The sequence below is a fragment of the Aotus nancymaae genome, unplaced genomic scaffold, assembly GCF_030222135.1.
Source record: "Aotus nancymaae isolate 86718 unplaced genomic scaffold, 86718_ANA_hifiasm-v0.15.2.pri h1tg000058l, whole genome shotgun sequence".
NCBI classification, from domain to species: Eukaryota; Metazoa; Chordata; class Mammalia; order Primates; family Aotidae; genus Aotus; species Aotus nancymaae.
Genome location: NW_026988472.1, coordinates 7,093,531 through 7,109,312, shown reverse-complemented (window position 1 = coordinate 7,109,312; position 15,782 = coordinate 7,093,531). Strand labels below are relative to the sequence as shown.

Genomic DNA, 15,782 nt, shown 5'->3' with positions numbered 1-15,782 from the left:
ACAGAATTTTGTTCTTTTTTAGGGCTGAAAAGTATTCCAATGTGTACATGTACCACATTTTTTTCATCCATTCATCTAGGCTGATTCCATAGCGTGGCTATTGTGCATAGTGCTGTAATCAGTGTGGGAGTGCAGATGTCTCTCTGACATGGCTGATATCCTTCCTTTTGAATAAATGCCCAGTAGTGGGATTGTTGGATCATATGGTGGTTGGTTCTATTGTAGTTTTTGGAGGAACCGCCCTTCTGTTCTCCCTGGTGTTTCTACTAGTTTGAATTCTCACCAATAAGTTATGACGGTTCCCTTTTCTCTGCATCCTTGCCAGCATTTGTTATTTTTTGTCTTTTTGACAATGGGCATTCGAACTTGGTGAGATGATAATTCATTGTGGTTTTACTATTATTTCTTTTCTTTTTTGGAGACAGGACCTCACTATGTTGCCCAGGCTGGTCTTGAAGTCCTGAGCTCAAGCATTCCTCCTCCCTTGGCTTCCTAAGTAGCTGGGACTACAGGCCTGCTCCATCTCAGCCAGCTCTCACTGTGGTTTTGATTTGCGTTTCCCTGATGACGAGTGACGTTGAGCTTTTTTATATACATTTCTTGGCCATTTGTATGATTTCCTTTGAGAAATGTCTATTCAGATCGTTTCCCTATTTGAACTTGGATGGTATTTTTTGCTGTTGAGATGTTCGACTTCTTTGTATATTGTGGATATTAATACCCTGTCTAATGAATAGTTTGCAAATCTTTTCAATCTTTTGTAAATAAGTAAATATGGGATTTAATTTAAAAAAATTTTTTTTGAGACAGGGTCTTGCTCTGTCACCCAGGCTGGAGTGCAGTGGTGCGATCAAGGCTCACTGCAGCCTCAACCTCCTGGGCCCAAACCTTCCTCCCACCTCAGCCTCCTGAGTACCAGGGACTCCAGGTGCTCCCAGCTAATTTTGAATTTTTTTACAGAGAGAGAGTCTTGCTGTGTTGCCCATAGTAGTCTCAAACTCCTGGCCTCAACTGATCCTCCCACTTCAGCCTCCAAAGAGCTGGGATTACAGGACTGAGCCATCGTGCCCAGCTTGAATATGGGATTTTAGGCATTAAGCAGGGACAGCTGTTTGGGTAAGCATAGCTAAGGAACTGGGTTCTTCAGTCAGAGAGCATCCACCAGGCATTGATTAAGCCAGGACTGTGTTCAGAGCACTGGAGGAAGTGCTGGAGATGAGACACTGGGCTCCTGTGGTCCTGCAGCAGTGCACGTCCACCAGGGAATCAGAGATGGCCACTGAGTGTGTCCCCAGGAGCCTCAGGCCCACTGGCCAGGCCCACTTGAACCTCAGTACCCGAATTCCACAGCCTGTTTTCACTCATGAGCAAATAGCTCTGCCTTAGGGCTCGTGTAGAGGAGATGGGGCAGGGAGGTGTCTATTCTTCCCTTTGCACAAAGCCCTGCAGCCAGCATGGATGCCCTCATGTCCCGTCTCCTATAAAGCAGAATCAGGCATTGAGAGGAGGGGGATGGGGCCCTCGCGACATAGAGAGGAAGTTGGTGGGGAGACAGCAGCGCCCCCGAGTGTCAGCTCTTGGTCTGTGCCACAGAGCCTCAGCACAGCACGGCCAGCTGCTTCAGCCTCCATCCACTTCAGCTGCCTCTGCTTCACTCCCTTGCAAAGGATCTGCAGGTGTCCCTCTGTTCAAGGCCACACAGGGCACAGGGAAACCAGGTGTCCGCTGTGCCTCCTGAGTGCACTTGCCCAGGAGGCTAAAGCAGAGTTGTTCAGGGCAGATGAAGAGGATGTGGACAAGCAATCCCAGGGCTGGGGGAGGCTTCCAGCACTGTCATAAGCAGCACAGACCCATGCTCTTATTCCATCGGGGCACAGGCACCCCTTCCCGACACTGGGACAGTGGCCCCTCAGCAGAAGGGCAGCTGAGGCCTTAGGGGCACAGGGTTCCACTCCATGATGGCATGAACCCTCCAAACCTAGAATGGACCCCCGTTTTGATGGGGAAAGGGCTCCACTGGTTGTGCAGGCCAGCTCCGGCCCTCCTGGGTGTGGTCTAGTCCCAGAAACAGCCTCTGAGGGCAGAACCTGGGGTCTCCCTTCACCTGGAAAACAACAGGTTACTCGGCTGCCTGGGCCCGGTTCCTGAGATCAAGACCAACTCTGTAAGGACAGAAGCTGCCCAGAAATGCTCTCCCTAATCCTCATTCCTTTCCCCACCCCATTACTACCTTTGACTCTGTTTCTGTTTCCCTCTGTCTCTGTGTCTGCCTCAAGAGGGTGGGTGATCTCTTGCTGTGACTGCATCTGACACGTGTCCTGTACCAAGTGACTTTTTAGGTGTCTCCATTGCAAGATGTCATTCTGCTGAGCTCTTTCAGGCTCTGTGTCCAGATTCTGAGGTCTCTGACCAATTTGGAGGGCAGTGTCCCAGGTCGGCAGTTCTCTGAGCTGTGGAGGGCTTGTGTCCAGGGTGACAGTCCTCTGGGCTTGTTAGGGTTTTCTCCCAGCATGTGAGGTGTCTGATCTGCTTTAGATGTTGTGTGTAGAATGCAAGACGTGGGAGCAGTTCTGTATTTCAGGAAGTAGGGTTTGAGCTCTCCCGAGGGTCTGTGTCAAGGATGGGACACAGTAGCGCCCCCTGGGCTCCATATCCTAGGTTTTGAGAGCACTGAGATTATTCCAAACTCACAAAAGATGTCTGATCCATTTTGGGTCCTGCGTCCTGAGTGTGTCCTCTCTGGTTATGAGTCCACACCCGAACAGTTGAGGCTGCTGACATGTTGAGTAGTTGCTGTATCTCAGGTTGTAAACTCTGTGCTGTGTGTCCCACAGTTGGAGGTCTCCCAGGTGTTTCTTGCAGGTCACATTGTGCCCAGGGCCTCTGTGTTCCCTGTCCCGGTCCCCTCAACTGTTTCTGTGTCTGCATCTCAGGGTGGGAGCACTATGGTTTTGTGGGCTCCTGGGTCTGTGGTGTGAGGCCTGTGAGGTAATTGAGTTTCTACATAACAGGTTATAAAGATGCTCACATGCACCAGGGTCTGGATTTAGAATCTATCATCTCCAAGCAGGTTTAGTGTCTGTGTCCTTCACAGAGCTCTCAGAGGACTCTGAGTTCTGTGACCTCTTCGGTGTTCTACATTAGGTATTTGCCATAATGCTATCCCTTCCCTAGCCCTCCACCCCTCAACAGGCCTCAGTATGTTGTGTGTCCAGGGTTGAGGTGTCTGAGCTGCTCATTCCTGGGTTTTTATCTGGGTTTTCTATGCTGTTTGGGTATCTTGGGCTTTGTGAGCCGCCCTGTGGGGTCCCTGAGGTATTTGAGAGTCTGTGTCCAGGGTAGGACATTTCAGAGATGGTGGGAGATGTTCTCCTAGAGGGAGGCCTCATCTGTCTTTGGTCCCGTGTTCCAGGGATTGGAATGTTTGTCCTCTTTGGGAGATCATCTCCAGCATGTAAGACATTGTCACACAGCAGATTTCAGACACGAGGTGTTTGTGACCTTTTCCTGATGTTTGGGTCTCACCCCGTGCAGTCAGTGAGAGCTTTTCTCAAGTTGGCTTTCCCAGACTTGTCCACTCTAGGCCCCCACAGCCCGGCTTACTTATCTAGACCCCTGAGTTTACACGGCCAGCTTCCTTCATAGCCACCCCTGGGGTTGGAGTCAAGCAACTGTTTTGAGAGTCACAGGTTCCCCTTAGCACCAGTTGTGGTGATCTCAGTGGGGGAAGAGTTTCTTCTGTGTCTTTGACAAAAGACACAGAGCAGGGACCCCCCTCGCTCAGGGATGAACAGGACCTCCCATGTGATCCTGGGTCATGTGGTCTGTCTCCTGCTAGACCTCATTGACACCCAGAAAACAACCTGGACGCAACGTCCCTGTTGCAGCTCTCCAGAACACACGCCTCAGACCTGGGATCCCCTGTGCCCTGGTGGGATGGCAGGAGACTCTAGCTGTTTGGATCATCTTCCCAAACCCTAACTTCACTTTTACATGATAAGGATCTACAGAGCGGCCTCTTCCTCGCAAACACACAGAGCTTCTGAATGCAGGATTCAGGCCTAGGGAAGAGAGGAGAAACAGGTAGATGCCATCTGTGGCCAAGGGAAAGGTGTAAGCCTGAGACTGTCTCAGCTGGGATGTAGGAGTAATGTGCACAAATCATTCAAGAGATACATGTGTTGGGCTGAAGAAAGTAGAAACTCCCCCCAGAATGTCCCCTCCGTCTCTAAGACATGCACGGATTAATTCTGTTATTTTGTGAGGCTCTTTGCACTATGATGCAAGGATGCATAGAGGGCTCAGTCACACGGGGGAGAACGAGACCCTGAATGGTCTCACAGTCTAGTGGGGGAGGCAGATGTGTTCCTTCAGGCAACAAATATGTATGAAGGTCTTCTATGTGCCAGGCACTGCTTGAGGTGTGGGGATACATCAGGGAACCAGATCAACAGAAATCTCTGCCCTGAATCTGAGGTTTCCCAAGGGGATGTGGTAGGTGGCAGACAGCAAACCCTCCACAAGGGAATCTAGGAAATGTTAGAAATTATGAACCAAAACATACCCGAGAAAGGTCTCAATCAGTTTAGACGTTTATTTTGCCAAGGTTAAGGATGTGCCCCTGATACAACCTGAGGAGGCCCTGATGAAACAGCTCCAAGGTCGTCAGGGTACAGTTTCGGTTTATACACTTGAGGGAGACATAAGACATCAATCCATGCATGTACGTTGTACGTTGGTTCAGTCTGAAAAGGTGAGACAACTGCAAGTTGGGGGCAGGGGGTGGCATCTTACAGGACACAGGTGGATTCACAGATTTTCAGATTGGCAGTTGTTTGAGTTTATCTAAAGACCTCCAATCCATAGGAGGGAGTGTCTGGGTGAAGATAAGGGGTTGTGGAGACCAAGGTTCTTATTATGCCAGTGAAGCCCCAAGGTAGCAGGCTTCAGAGACAATAGACTGTAAATGTTTCTTATCAGATTTCAAAAGATGCTGGACTCTTAGCTAATTCTCTCGTAGATCCGGAAAAAGAGCTGGAAAACAAAAGGGATTCTCTACAGAATTTAGACTTCCTCACAAGAGATGGCTCTGTAGGGCTATTTCAAAATGTGTCAAAGAACTATATTGTTGGGTGAAATACTTCTTTCGGGGCCTATTTGTCATGTGATGCTATACTAGTCAGGCTGGAACTTGGTGTCTTATTGCTACAGTTTTAAGATCTGTGACTTAACATAAATGCTGGTCAGTTGTACCTGAATTCCATAGGGAGAAGGGTTTAATGATGCATGTCTGACCCACCCTTCCCATTATGGCCTGAACTAGTTTTTCAGGTTAACTTTGAAATGGCCTTGACTAAGAGGAAGGGTCCATTCAGATGGTTGGTGGGTGGGGCTTAGAATTTTATTTTTTGTTTACAGAGGTGATGGGGGCTGTGTTAAAAAGAAAAAATATCCAGATGGTGGTACAGGGACTGGGAATAGGGGGAGGTTACTTATGACACAGAGTGACCAGGGTAGCCTGGGTTGAGAAGGTGACATTGTCACAAAGATGTGAAGGGGGAGGAGTCAGGCATATATCTGTGGTGAAGGCCTTCCAGACAGAGGAACCAGTTGGGAAAAAGGTCAGAGGCTGAGTCATCCCGACAGTGCACATACCACAAGGACACCAGCACACCAGCAGGAAGCTGCACAGAAGGCAGGAGGTGCCACAGTGACAGGGACAGGACCCTCTTGGGCCAGGTATGCTTCTGCTCTGCCAGTGAGACGGAAAGGGACAATGAAGGGCCACAGATGCCGAAAGCACATCTGTGCAGCCTGCAGAGTTCAGGCAAAGGTGGGACCTAGGCAGGAGCAGTCAAAACCAGGAGGGCTTGGGCAACAAGCTAGGACAGGCAAGGGCAGCTGACGCAGCCCACCCGGACTTGACAGACATGCTCATCCAGGTGTTCATGTCCTTGTCGCCATGGACATCTGTGTTGTGGCCACAGAACCACATACTTGATTAGGAGGCTGGAACCCAGTCAACAGTCCTTCTTCCCAAAAGACCCTAGGGGAGGCCCACATGCACTTGCCATGGGGTACTCGGACACTTTGGTGAACCCATCACTGTAGTCCCACTGGGAGGCTAGAACTGAGCCTGGTCGAGTAACATACTGGCCGAAACATATTTTAAAATTCTGGCTGGGTGTGGTGGCTCACACCTGTAACCCCAGCACTTTGGGAGGGTGAGGCAGGCAGGTCACTTGAGGTCAGGACTTCAAGAACAGTCTGGCCAACATGGTGAAATGTCGTCTCTACTAAAAATACAAAAAAATTAGCTGGGTGCAGTGGCGTGTGCCTGTAATCCCAGCTACTTGGGTGGCTGAGGCAAGAGAATAGCTTGAACCCAGGAGGCAGAGGTTATAATGAGCTGAGATTGTGCCACTGCACTCCACCCTGGGTAACAGAGCGAGTCTCTGTCTCAAATAAATAAAGCTGTAGCCTCTTTTATTAGGAGTTCTGGAATTAGGGATGAGAGTTACAGCCCTCCTCCCAGACTCCAAGGGAAGAGAATCTCATTGCACAGATGTCCTATGTTCACCCGGTTCTCCTGGAGCATTTCTAATGCACACAGAGCTGCTACAATCGTAGCCATTACTGACCAAGTACGCTGGGTGAAACTCCTTTATTAACCAAATTAACTTGTTCTGAGCACTGACTGGACACTCTAGGAACAGGGCAACGCTTTCGGCTGTATCCTTGCCAGCAGATGACCCCCACACTGGAGAGCCATGGCAGAATTCAAACCACAGTCCCCTAGAAGCACACAAGAGAGCACCCTACCCTCACCTGAAGGGTGTGCGTGTGCAACGGCTGGGTCGATAGACTCTTCAGAAGAGAGGAGGTGTGGGCAGCAGGCACTTTGATTCCACACAGCTTACAGCCCAGAGAGCCGAAGAACAGGAGGAGCCAGATTCCCATCCTAAGTCTGTTGATTTCCACACTACATTTGGAGTCTGATCAACTCCACAGCTGTGTTGCAGCCACTAACAATGCTGCCTCTGCTCTGTTTGCCTCTAGATTCTTCTTATCTGTTAAAGTGTGGATAGAGACGTAATTTAGGGCAGGGGTAGATTGCAAGTGTCTGTGATAGGGCAAAGTGCCTCCTGTGGAGCCCCAGAAGCCAAACTTGACTGTTAGCTGTGAGGCAAGGGATTCCGGGCTGTAGCAGGAGCAGTGGGGAACAAACCTTTTGAACACTGAACTGAGGAAGGAAGTGGCTTTTTATTTGGCCAGGAGCTGCGGGGTGCTACCTTATCCAAGAAGCTCCCCGAGCTGCAGCTTCTCTCCCCTTTTATAGGCTTACAACGCTAAAGGGGGAACTGAGGCAGAACTATGCCATTGTTCATTTGCTGGACATCCGACCTTATAATGTTTGTGGCTTTATTGATTTGCTAATTTATATACAGCGCAAGTTGGGACCAGCAAGGGAGGGGGCTTACAGAGACAAGACAAAAGCAACAAGCTGTTTGTTGGCAGAGGTGTTTCCAGGAGGGAACCTGGTCTGTAGAGATGTTGGGGCGTGAACCAGTGCCAGGCTCCAGCGGGCAGAGATAGCATTCATTTGCAGCTCTTTCCAGGTTAACAGATAGCAGAGACGCTGAGAACTAAAGAAGGAGTCATTTTCCCAGCTCTTTGGTATTTCATTTTTTTTTTCCTTCTTCACCCTCCTTCCCATCTGAAGGTGGGGGGAAAGAGGTAAAATTAAAGGAGGTGAAGGGGGGGTCTCCCCTCTCAGGGGCAGCTTCGGTGGACTGTGTTAGAACCTTGCAGGGTGGCTTTGCCCTGCCAGGGGCCTGGATCTCACACAGGTGGATGTGGTGTCAGGACCAGACTGACTATCCCATCACGGAATAATATCTGCATCTCAGCAAGGGGAACATAAACAAAGTATGTTGTCATGAGTTTAAAGAGGCCTGGCTTTGGAGTCTGAGAGAACCACATGTGAGTCCCAAATCCAGCCTTTTCTGCTTCGGTGCCCTGACCTCTTTCACCTTGGTTCCTTATCTGTTGATGGGGGTTTGATAATTACCTCTCTGGGTCTTTGGGAAATCAACACTGTACATGCATGGCACACAGTAGGTCCTCAACAGCCAGGCTCCAGGAAGAGCCATTCCCACCGTGCCATGTTAGGGGCACATCAGCGTGGGTGCCAGCATGCCAGGACAGTGTGAGTCCAGTGTACCCTCCAGCCAGGGTTCAGGCTTGGGCTGCCAGTGGCAGGACCAGGGCCATTTCCATCTTTTCTTTTTTATTGTCCACATGTCCAAAGCAGACACTTCCTTTCATACTCAGGTGTGCCATGCTAGGAGCTGACATAACAGGCTGTAGTGAACGAAGCTAAGCCTCACAGTCCACTCTGTGGGAGAAAGGACCAGATGTGAGGCAGGTCCTCAGCCCACATCACTTCATGGGGCCTGGGGCCACAATTCCAAACTCCATGTTCACACACAACAATGAGTCTGTAGGAATAAAGGAGAAATCAATGTGTGTATCTTTATTATTATTTATGTTTTTATTGTATATATTTAAGATATAAAACATGATGTTGGCCAGGTGCAGTGGCTCACACCTGTAATGCCAGCACTTTGGGAGGCCAAGGCGGGCGGATCACAAGGTCAAGAGATTGAGACCATCCTGGCCAACATGGTGAAAACCCTTCTCTATTAAAAAAATACAAAAATTAGCTGGGCGTGGTAGCGCACGCCTGTAGTCGTAGTCCCAGCTACTTGGCTACTTGGGAGGCTGAGGCAGGAGAATTGCTTGAACTCGGGAGGCAGAGGTTGCAGTGAGCCGAGATTGCACCACTGCACTCCAGCCTGGTGCCTGGTACACAACAATACTCTGTCTAAAAAAGAAAAAAAAAAACGTGATGTTATACACACATACACAGTGAAATAATTGCTATAGTCAGGCAAATGAATCTGTCACCTTCCTCAGTTACCTTCCTGCAGCCAATTCTTTGCAAGGAAACTTACCCAAAAACCCTACTCTCACATGACTTTCCAATTGGTTGGCCCACTGGGGGAATTTTCATGAATCCCCATTATATGCTATTGAGTAAAAATAACAAACCCACTAAGTGTGCCTTTTGATCCATGTCCTCCCTAGGTAAAGTAGAATTTGCTCTCCTTCACTTGAGAGCTGAAGGTAAGGAGGAATCAGGCAGAGGGGGATGGAGCAAGTACCGGCCAGACAGAGGGAAGGTGGGGTATGAGGTGGTGGACATGAGAAGGAGAGCGAGAGAGTGAGCATGCACACTAGAGAGAGAGTACAAGTGTTGGCCAACTGATGAACACAGAGAGGTCTAGAATGTGGAATACTGAGGGTGGGTGCAGCAGGAGGAGGCATCTGCTACAGAGGATGCATTTGGGGATAGCCAAGGCCTGATGTCCCTAATCCTGCGGGCTGGACTTTATCCTAAGAGCAGCAGACAGCCCTAGTAGAATTTGAAAAGGTTTGACATGACCAGATCAGCAGTTAAGAAAGGTGCCTCACGCACTGAGACAGAGAATGTGTGGAAGGGGTCAAGACTGGCAGCAAGAGGATGGGCTATGAATTGTTGGTGGTCATCAAGGAGGGAGATGAGGGTGACTGGACTGGGGAACTTCCTGTGGTGATAGAGAACAGTGTGTGTCAAGATCTCACTTAGAAAGACGTGGGAGGTCGAGCCGGGCGTGGTGGCTCAGGCCTGTAATCCCAGCACTTTGGGAGGCTGAGGCGGGTGGACCACGAGGTCAGGGGTTCGAGACCAGCCTGACCAACATGGAGAAACCCCGTCTCTTAAAAAAAAAAAAAAGTAAAAGGAGAAAGACGTGGGAGGTCAAACTGGCCAGGCTCCATCACTGTGGGGGTGGTGAAAGAGAGGTAGCAATCAAGGATGGCTTTCAAGATCTCTGGCGCAAGCTGCTGGGTAGAAGGTGGTGTCTGTCACTTAGGCAGCACAGGAGGAGGGGCAGGCGTGCCGAGAGTGGAAGTTGGTGGGTTCACTTTGGGACATGCTGAGTAGTACTTGATATGAGACTCAACGACATGACTTGAATGACTATGTGGAGGTGACCTAACCTCTTTGTGCCTCATCTGTAAAATATTACTTTTAGAAAACTATAAACTGCTGTTAATGGCGGCTTCTTCCAGGGTTAAAAAGAAAGGTACTATTCATGTATCTGCTAGAAAAGACATTGTTGCATGTCACTTGATTCCTGAAATACGCCATGGTAAAGAAATCTCTGCACTTTTATGTTCTGGGAAATCGCTGACCACAAAGGACCAATATTCTCCCTGGGACTTAGATAAGGGTTGCTGGCTGTCCACTCTGTGCCATCACTGCCAGATGGCAGACCCCACCACTCCTTGTTTTTTGTCTCAGGAATGATTCACTTAAATGGGAAATCTGTCCTCCTCAAAGTAGCTAGGCATAGACAGAAATATTCCCTGTTCAGCTGCCTGAGACTTCCGCTGATTACAAAAAAAACCCTGACCCATAAATCTCCCCACTAAAACCGGTCTACTCCTTCCTAAGGAAATAAAAGACACGGCCCTTCACCTCTCGCCCCAGTTACAGTGTGACTTCCACTTCTGGGGCGCGCTCCCTACGGCAGTAGTCTGAATAATTTCAATAGCTTGGATTGTTTGGTTTCTGTCTTGACCAGCGTGCATGTATCGCTCGAGCAAAAAAACAGTAACCAAAATGAAACAGCAGGTGTCGGTTCTCAGGGGCGCGCCCTAGCTCAAAACTCCCAGCCAATCACAGGAGAGGTCGGCCTCCTCCCATCCCTCCAGCCCAGTTCCCACGTCCCTCGCCTGTGAAGTCACGTCCGCTGCCTGGTGTCTCCTCCCGTGACCTCCGGAAGCACTCGTCCGGTCCACGATCCACGCTTCAGTGAGGACCGCTCTGGGAATGCCGCGAGGCTTCACGCCTTCTACCCTTGCAGGCAGCCGGGCGGCCTGGGTCGCAAGAAGCCACTCAGCCGCTCTCAGACAGACACCCACCCGCTCCCTCTCTCGGCTCCCAGACGGCCCGCGGCAGCCAATCAAAACTACAGTTTCTCAGCCGCCTCGCATGCCTGTGACGTCAACGAGGATAAGCCAACGCTCCCTTCCGCGCTGTGGCGCCTCTAGCCTGCCAGAGGACCACTCCTCTCGGTGGTCTTAACCCGTCAATTCTGAGCGGGCAGCGCTGCGTTTCCAAGGCCAAGGAAAGGAGGCGCCGCGCTAGTGCCTGGACGGCGGGAACCGGCTCCGGAGCGAGAACGCGCGTGAGAGAGCCCGAGAGAGACGGAGCGAGCGAGCGAGCGCGCGGGAGAAACTGAGAGCGGGTGGGGGACGGGTGGGAGAGACACATCCATAGAGACAGGGCGAGAGGCCGACACCGAGGCTGTCCCCTAGCACAGGCCGGCGTGTCTTGGGACCGGCAGGGAGCGGGGCTTTCGGAGAAAGCGGGTGGTTTTCGCCTTTGCCCTTAGCTCCCCGCTGTGTGAATGCAGTCGCGCAGTCTAGGAGTGGCGTTGTTCTCTTTCCCTGCTTGGGGGTGGCCTTTTTCAGCGGAGAAAGAGGATGCCAAGACTTGCCGCGGGCGTTGGTAGCCGGCGGAACTACACTTGGGCTGTAATCATTGTTCAACAGGTTTAGAAATCACCGTGTTCTTGGCATCACCTCCTTCCCCACCTCCTCTCCCACCGCACAGCAGGAAACACCGTGACTGGAGGGTTTTCAAGGAAGACTCCGTTGTCCCTTTTGAAACAAACCGTCCCACAAACCCTTTTTAGGACGTGTGACAGAGGGAGGGTCGTGATGTGACATGAGTAGACGTGCGTTTAGTGGGCGCTGTGATTCCTGCATTCGCGCGCAATGAATGGCCCAGGCCATTTGTGTCCAGTAGTCGCACCCACTGTAGGGTGTTAGGTTTAGAGAAAGAAGGCCTCTCTGTCATCCACCTTGCTGGAGTACAGGCCACCATGGGCGGTAGCACTCTGCGCCATCAGAAATGTAGTGCTCTGAGTACTCATGGATTTCCAGCTGCATCTCCAATGCCATTTCCCTCTACTGACATATCCCCATTGGGTGCGTTGGATTTGTGCGTGGGTGTGATGGTGGTTTGGTGTTTGCTCAGAAAAAAAAAAAGCGAATGGCTTTGCTTGGCTGGGCTTATCAGGGCACTAGCAACGGAGAGAGAAAGGACTTCTGTATTCTTAGGAGCAGAATTTCAACAACTCCCTGTCAAAGGGGCAGTGTGTCTTACCTGGAACGCTTTGGCATTTAATAAAATGTCCTGTGAATACTTTTCATGGGGAAGCACTGTTTTTACTGTTCCTGGTTGGACAGTGGTTACATTTGAAATCATAGTTCAGAATTCGTGAAATACCTAATGGCAGTAATCCATTTCCTTTCCTTAGTGTGTGGTTGGAAGATGAATTCCAGATAAATGTTCACTTCCGGGCTGGGCAATTGTACCTGGCACAGGAGATATAGGTTCTTTAATGGAAAGGCCTGATGTGCTAAAAAAAAAAAAAAAAAAAAAAAAAAAAAAAGCCTATACCGTCTTTAGCCACTTATGAGAATATGAAGGTCGGTGGAGCCGCAGGTAAGTATGTGTCAGAGAATGCGAATTAAAACAGGTGGCAATATAAAGAGAGATTGGTGTCACAAATAGTGGAGTGACTTCTGTATTTCAGCAGACCTCAGTGAGAAATGGTCACCACCACTGCCTAGATGTGTGACCTTCAGTGCTACTCAGAAGTTACTCTCTGATCCTGTTACGTCATCTGCAACTGGTGCAGATAATATATATCATACCACACCCTGGGAGAAGCTGTTCTTACCACCTGGGCTATGGTGGTTTTGACTTCCTCTGTGTCAGGAGCCCCCGTGTCTCATGCTTGCCACGGTTGTCTTTTTGTTTTGTTTTGTTTTGTTTTTGGGGGGATGGTCTCACTCTGTCACCCAGGCTGGACTGCACTGGCCTCAGCCTCCTGGGTTCAAGTGATCGTCCCACCTGGGCCTGCTCAGTAGCTGGGACCACAGGTGTACGGCATTGTGCCTGGCTAATTTTTTAAAATTTTGTTGAGATGGTGGTCTCGCCCTGTTGCTCAGGCTGGTTTCAAATTCCTGGGCTCAAGCAATTCTCCCCCTTCAGCCTCCCAAAGTGCTTGGATTAGAGGTGTGAACCACCATTCCTGGCTTCTTGGACAATATTTTATTTCTGACTGAGACTTGTCCTTGGGATGGGTCTGCATTGGGCAATTCACTGAAGGCACTGCTGAATGGAGTGGGCTGTCAGTAAATACCTGGAGGAATGGGACCTGGCCAGTGAGGTTGTTTTCTTTTGTAGGTGAAGGTGTAGCAGCCACTCGACCTACACCCACAGCATCGACCTTGTGAACCCAGCGACCTGACTGCCTTGGGCGAGTCTAGGTAAGCTCCTTTCTCACAAGAGGAGACTTGCTCCTTGTCTTCCTCTTGCTGCTCTAGCCACTGGTCTTGGTCCCTCAGAATGTGCCCCTCCCTGGACTCCTGGTTGTACTCCCGCTGCTTTTCTGTGGACTCACCTGCTGGGAGACCCCTGATGCTAGCACCATGCTTCACTGCTGTCTTCATTTTCTTCTTTCTGTCTTAAAAGTAGGCATTGCTGGCTTTACTGACTACCTGTTCTTTTGTTACAAAGCTGCTAAGAATTACAACTCCTCTACTCCAGACCCAGCAGCATAGAGAGAATCTGTGTAGGCATCCAAAAGCCGTGTGTAGGACAGACTCTTTTCTCAATCTGTGTGGCATTGCATGGCTAAGAGTCAGACTCCTTTCCCCTGGCATGGCACGAGACTAGGAGCACAGTTTTCAGCACCCAGAGACCTTGCACAGATCTTAGTCATTTTGCTGTAGGATTTTGGCACTTCTAGAAAAAGGTCCATGTGGCCAGGCGCGGTGGCTCATGCCTGTAATCCCAGCACTTTCCGAGGCGGGTAGTTCACGAGGTCAGGAATTTCAGAACAGCCTGACCAACATGGTGAAACCCCGTCTCTACTAAAAATACAAAAGTTAGCCAGGCGTGATGACGGGCACCTGTAATCCCAGCTACTCATGAGGCTGAGGCAGGAGAATTGCTTGAACCCGGGAGGTGAAGGCTCCAGTGAACTGATACCGGGTCACTGCACTCCAGCCTGGGTGACAGAGCAAGACTTCGTCTCAAAAAAAAAAAAAAAAAAAAAAAAGTCCATATTTAATTGGGATTATTAAGTGAAATCTGTGTCTTTAAATGGAAATAAATAGATTTTATAAGGGGATCTCATATCGTATTTGGAACATTGAAACAAGCATCGCATAGGACTGGCTCAATCTTTAAAAGAAACACAAAGCTCTTCCTGGCGCTCATCTCCAGGGTGTAGTCTGGATTCACTTGCTTAGCTGTTCTCTTTCTCCTTCTGCACAGGAGAAATGAAGCAAATGAGAGTGGGTAGTGCGAGAGGTGTGAGAGGTGCAGCATTTTCAGCAAAGGAACAGAAGTGGCCAGGAGAAAATGAGAGTAAGGAGTCGCAGCGTTGTACCCGATCCCCGGGCAGCTGTGGACACGCGATTCAGCCCCCAGGACTCTGCTGTCTGAACTCTTCCCTCGGGATCACTTTCTCACTTAGGCGTCAGAGGAGGCTGAACACCCAGAGAGGCAATGCCACCAAGGGTGTATGCATCTGCAATCAGGGAGACCCGGGAGGGAATTCTGTCCCTGAGTGGCTGTGTGATCTGAGGGAAGTTACTTGACCTCTCCATGCAGGAATTTCTGCCTTTGCAACGTGGAAAAATATGGATTCTGCAGAGTTGACTTGACATACTCAGTGAGATGTTTATGACGGGCCCCATACTCCTTGTTTCCTTTCATAGATATTTGTGAATGTGGATGTCCACTGGGCTCAAGGCTCTGTGGTGGGTGAACAAGACAAAGTCCCTGGCCTCTGTCAGCTCCAGGGCTGGGGGGTTGACAGACAACTACCTGTTGACAGCTGAGTGGGACTGGGGCCAGGACGGAGAAATACAGGTTGTTTTAGGAGCTTGGAGAAGGCTTCTAGCGGGGAAGTGCTATCTCGGCTGAGTCCTGCAGGTTGAATGAAAGTGAAAGTCTTGCTAGGGGCCATGGCATTCCCGAACCACCATAGGCACCCACCACTACACCCGAGTAATTTTTATTTTTAGTGGAGATGGGGTGTCACTGTGTTGGCCAGCCTGGTCTGGAACTGGTGGCCTCAAACGATCCACCCACCTCGGCCTCCCAAAGTGCTGGGATTATAGGCGTGAGCCACCATGCCCAGCCTGATGATAAATGTTAATCACATCCACAGATCCCTTCCCAGCAACATTTAGAGTAGCGTTTGACCAAAGGGGACCAGTCACCAAGTCTGGCCAAGTTGACCGATAAAACCATCACAGTGAGGGATCAGTTCCCAGATAAAACCATCCCAGTGAGGGATCGGTTCCCAGAGACATCACCTTTCATGCTGCAGGTCTGACGGCTAAACTGTCTGGGTTCCCTGTCTCCAGTAGCCCCTCCCTCTCTTCAGTAGCTGCGTGAGATGATGCAGGAAACTTGAGGCTGTGGTGTTTTATGCAGAGATTTTTGATACAAGATCTTTTCCCGGGGAGCAACTGCCTGTTGAAGGAATGACGTTGGTGAGATGATGAAGGAAGGGAAGTCACATGTCTTGCTGCAGCCGCTCCCCTCCGTACACACAGGGGACTTCTCTAGACCTCGTTGTCCA

General features: G+C 50.1%; 1 protein-coding gene across 4 annotated transcripts in view; it reads left to right on the top strand.

Annotated features, from left to right (window-relative positions):
- Positions 1–15,782, top strand: part of LOC135269896 (protein FAM156A/FAM156B) — a 32,204-nt gene that overhangs the window by 9,542 nt on the left and 6,880 nt on the right. For 2 of the 4 annotated variants that reach the window (XM_064364341.1, XM_064364342.1), the window contains one exon: positions 13,370–13,452. The gene's annotated coding sequence lies outside the window, so the exon portion shown is untranslated. Of the gene's footprint in view, positions 1–10,885; positions 11,298–11,323; positions 12,103–13,369; positions 13,453–15,782 lie in introns of those variants that run through there. The other 2 variants (XM_064364344.1, XM_064364343.1) reach the window with 2 other exon arrangements.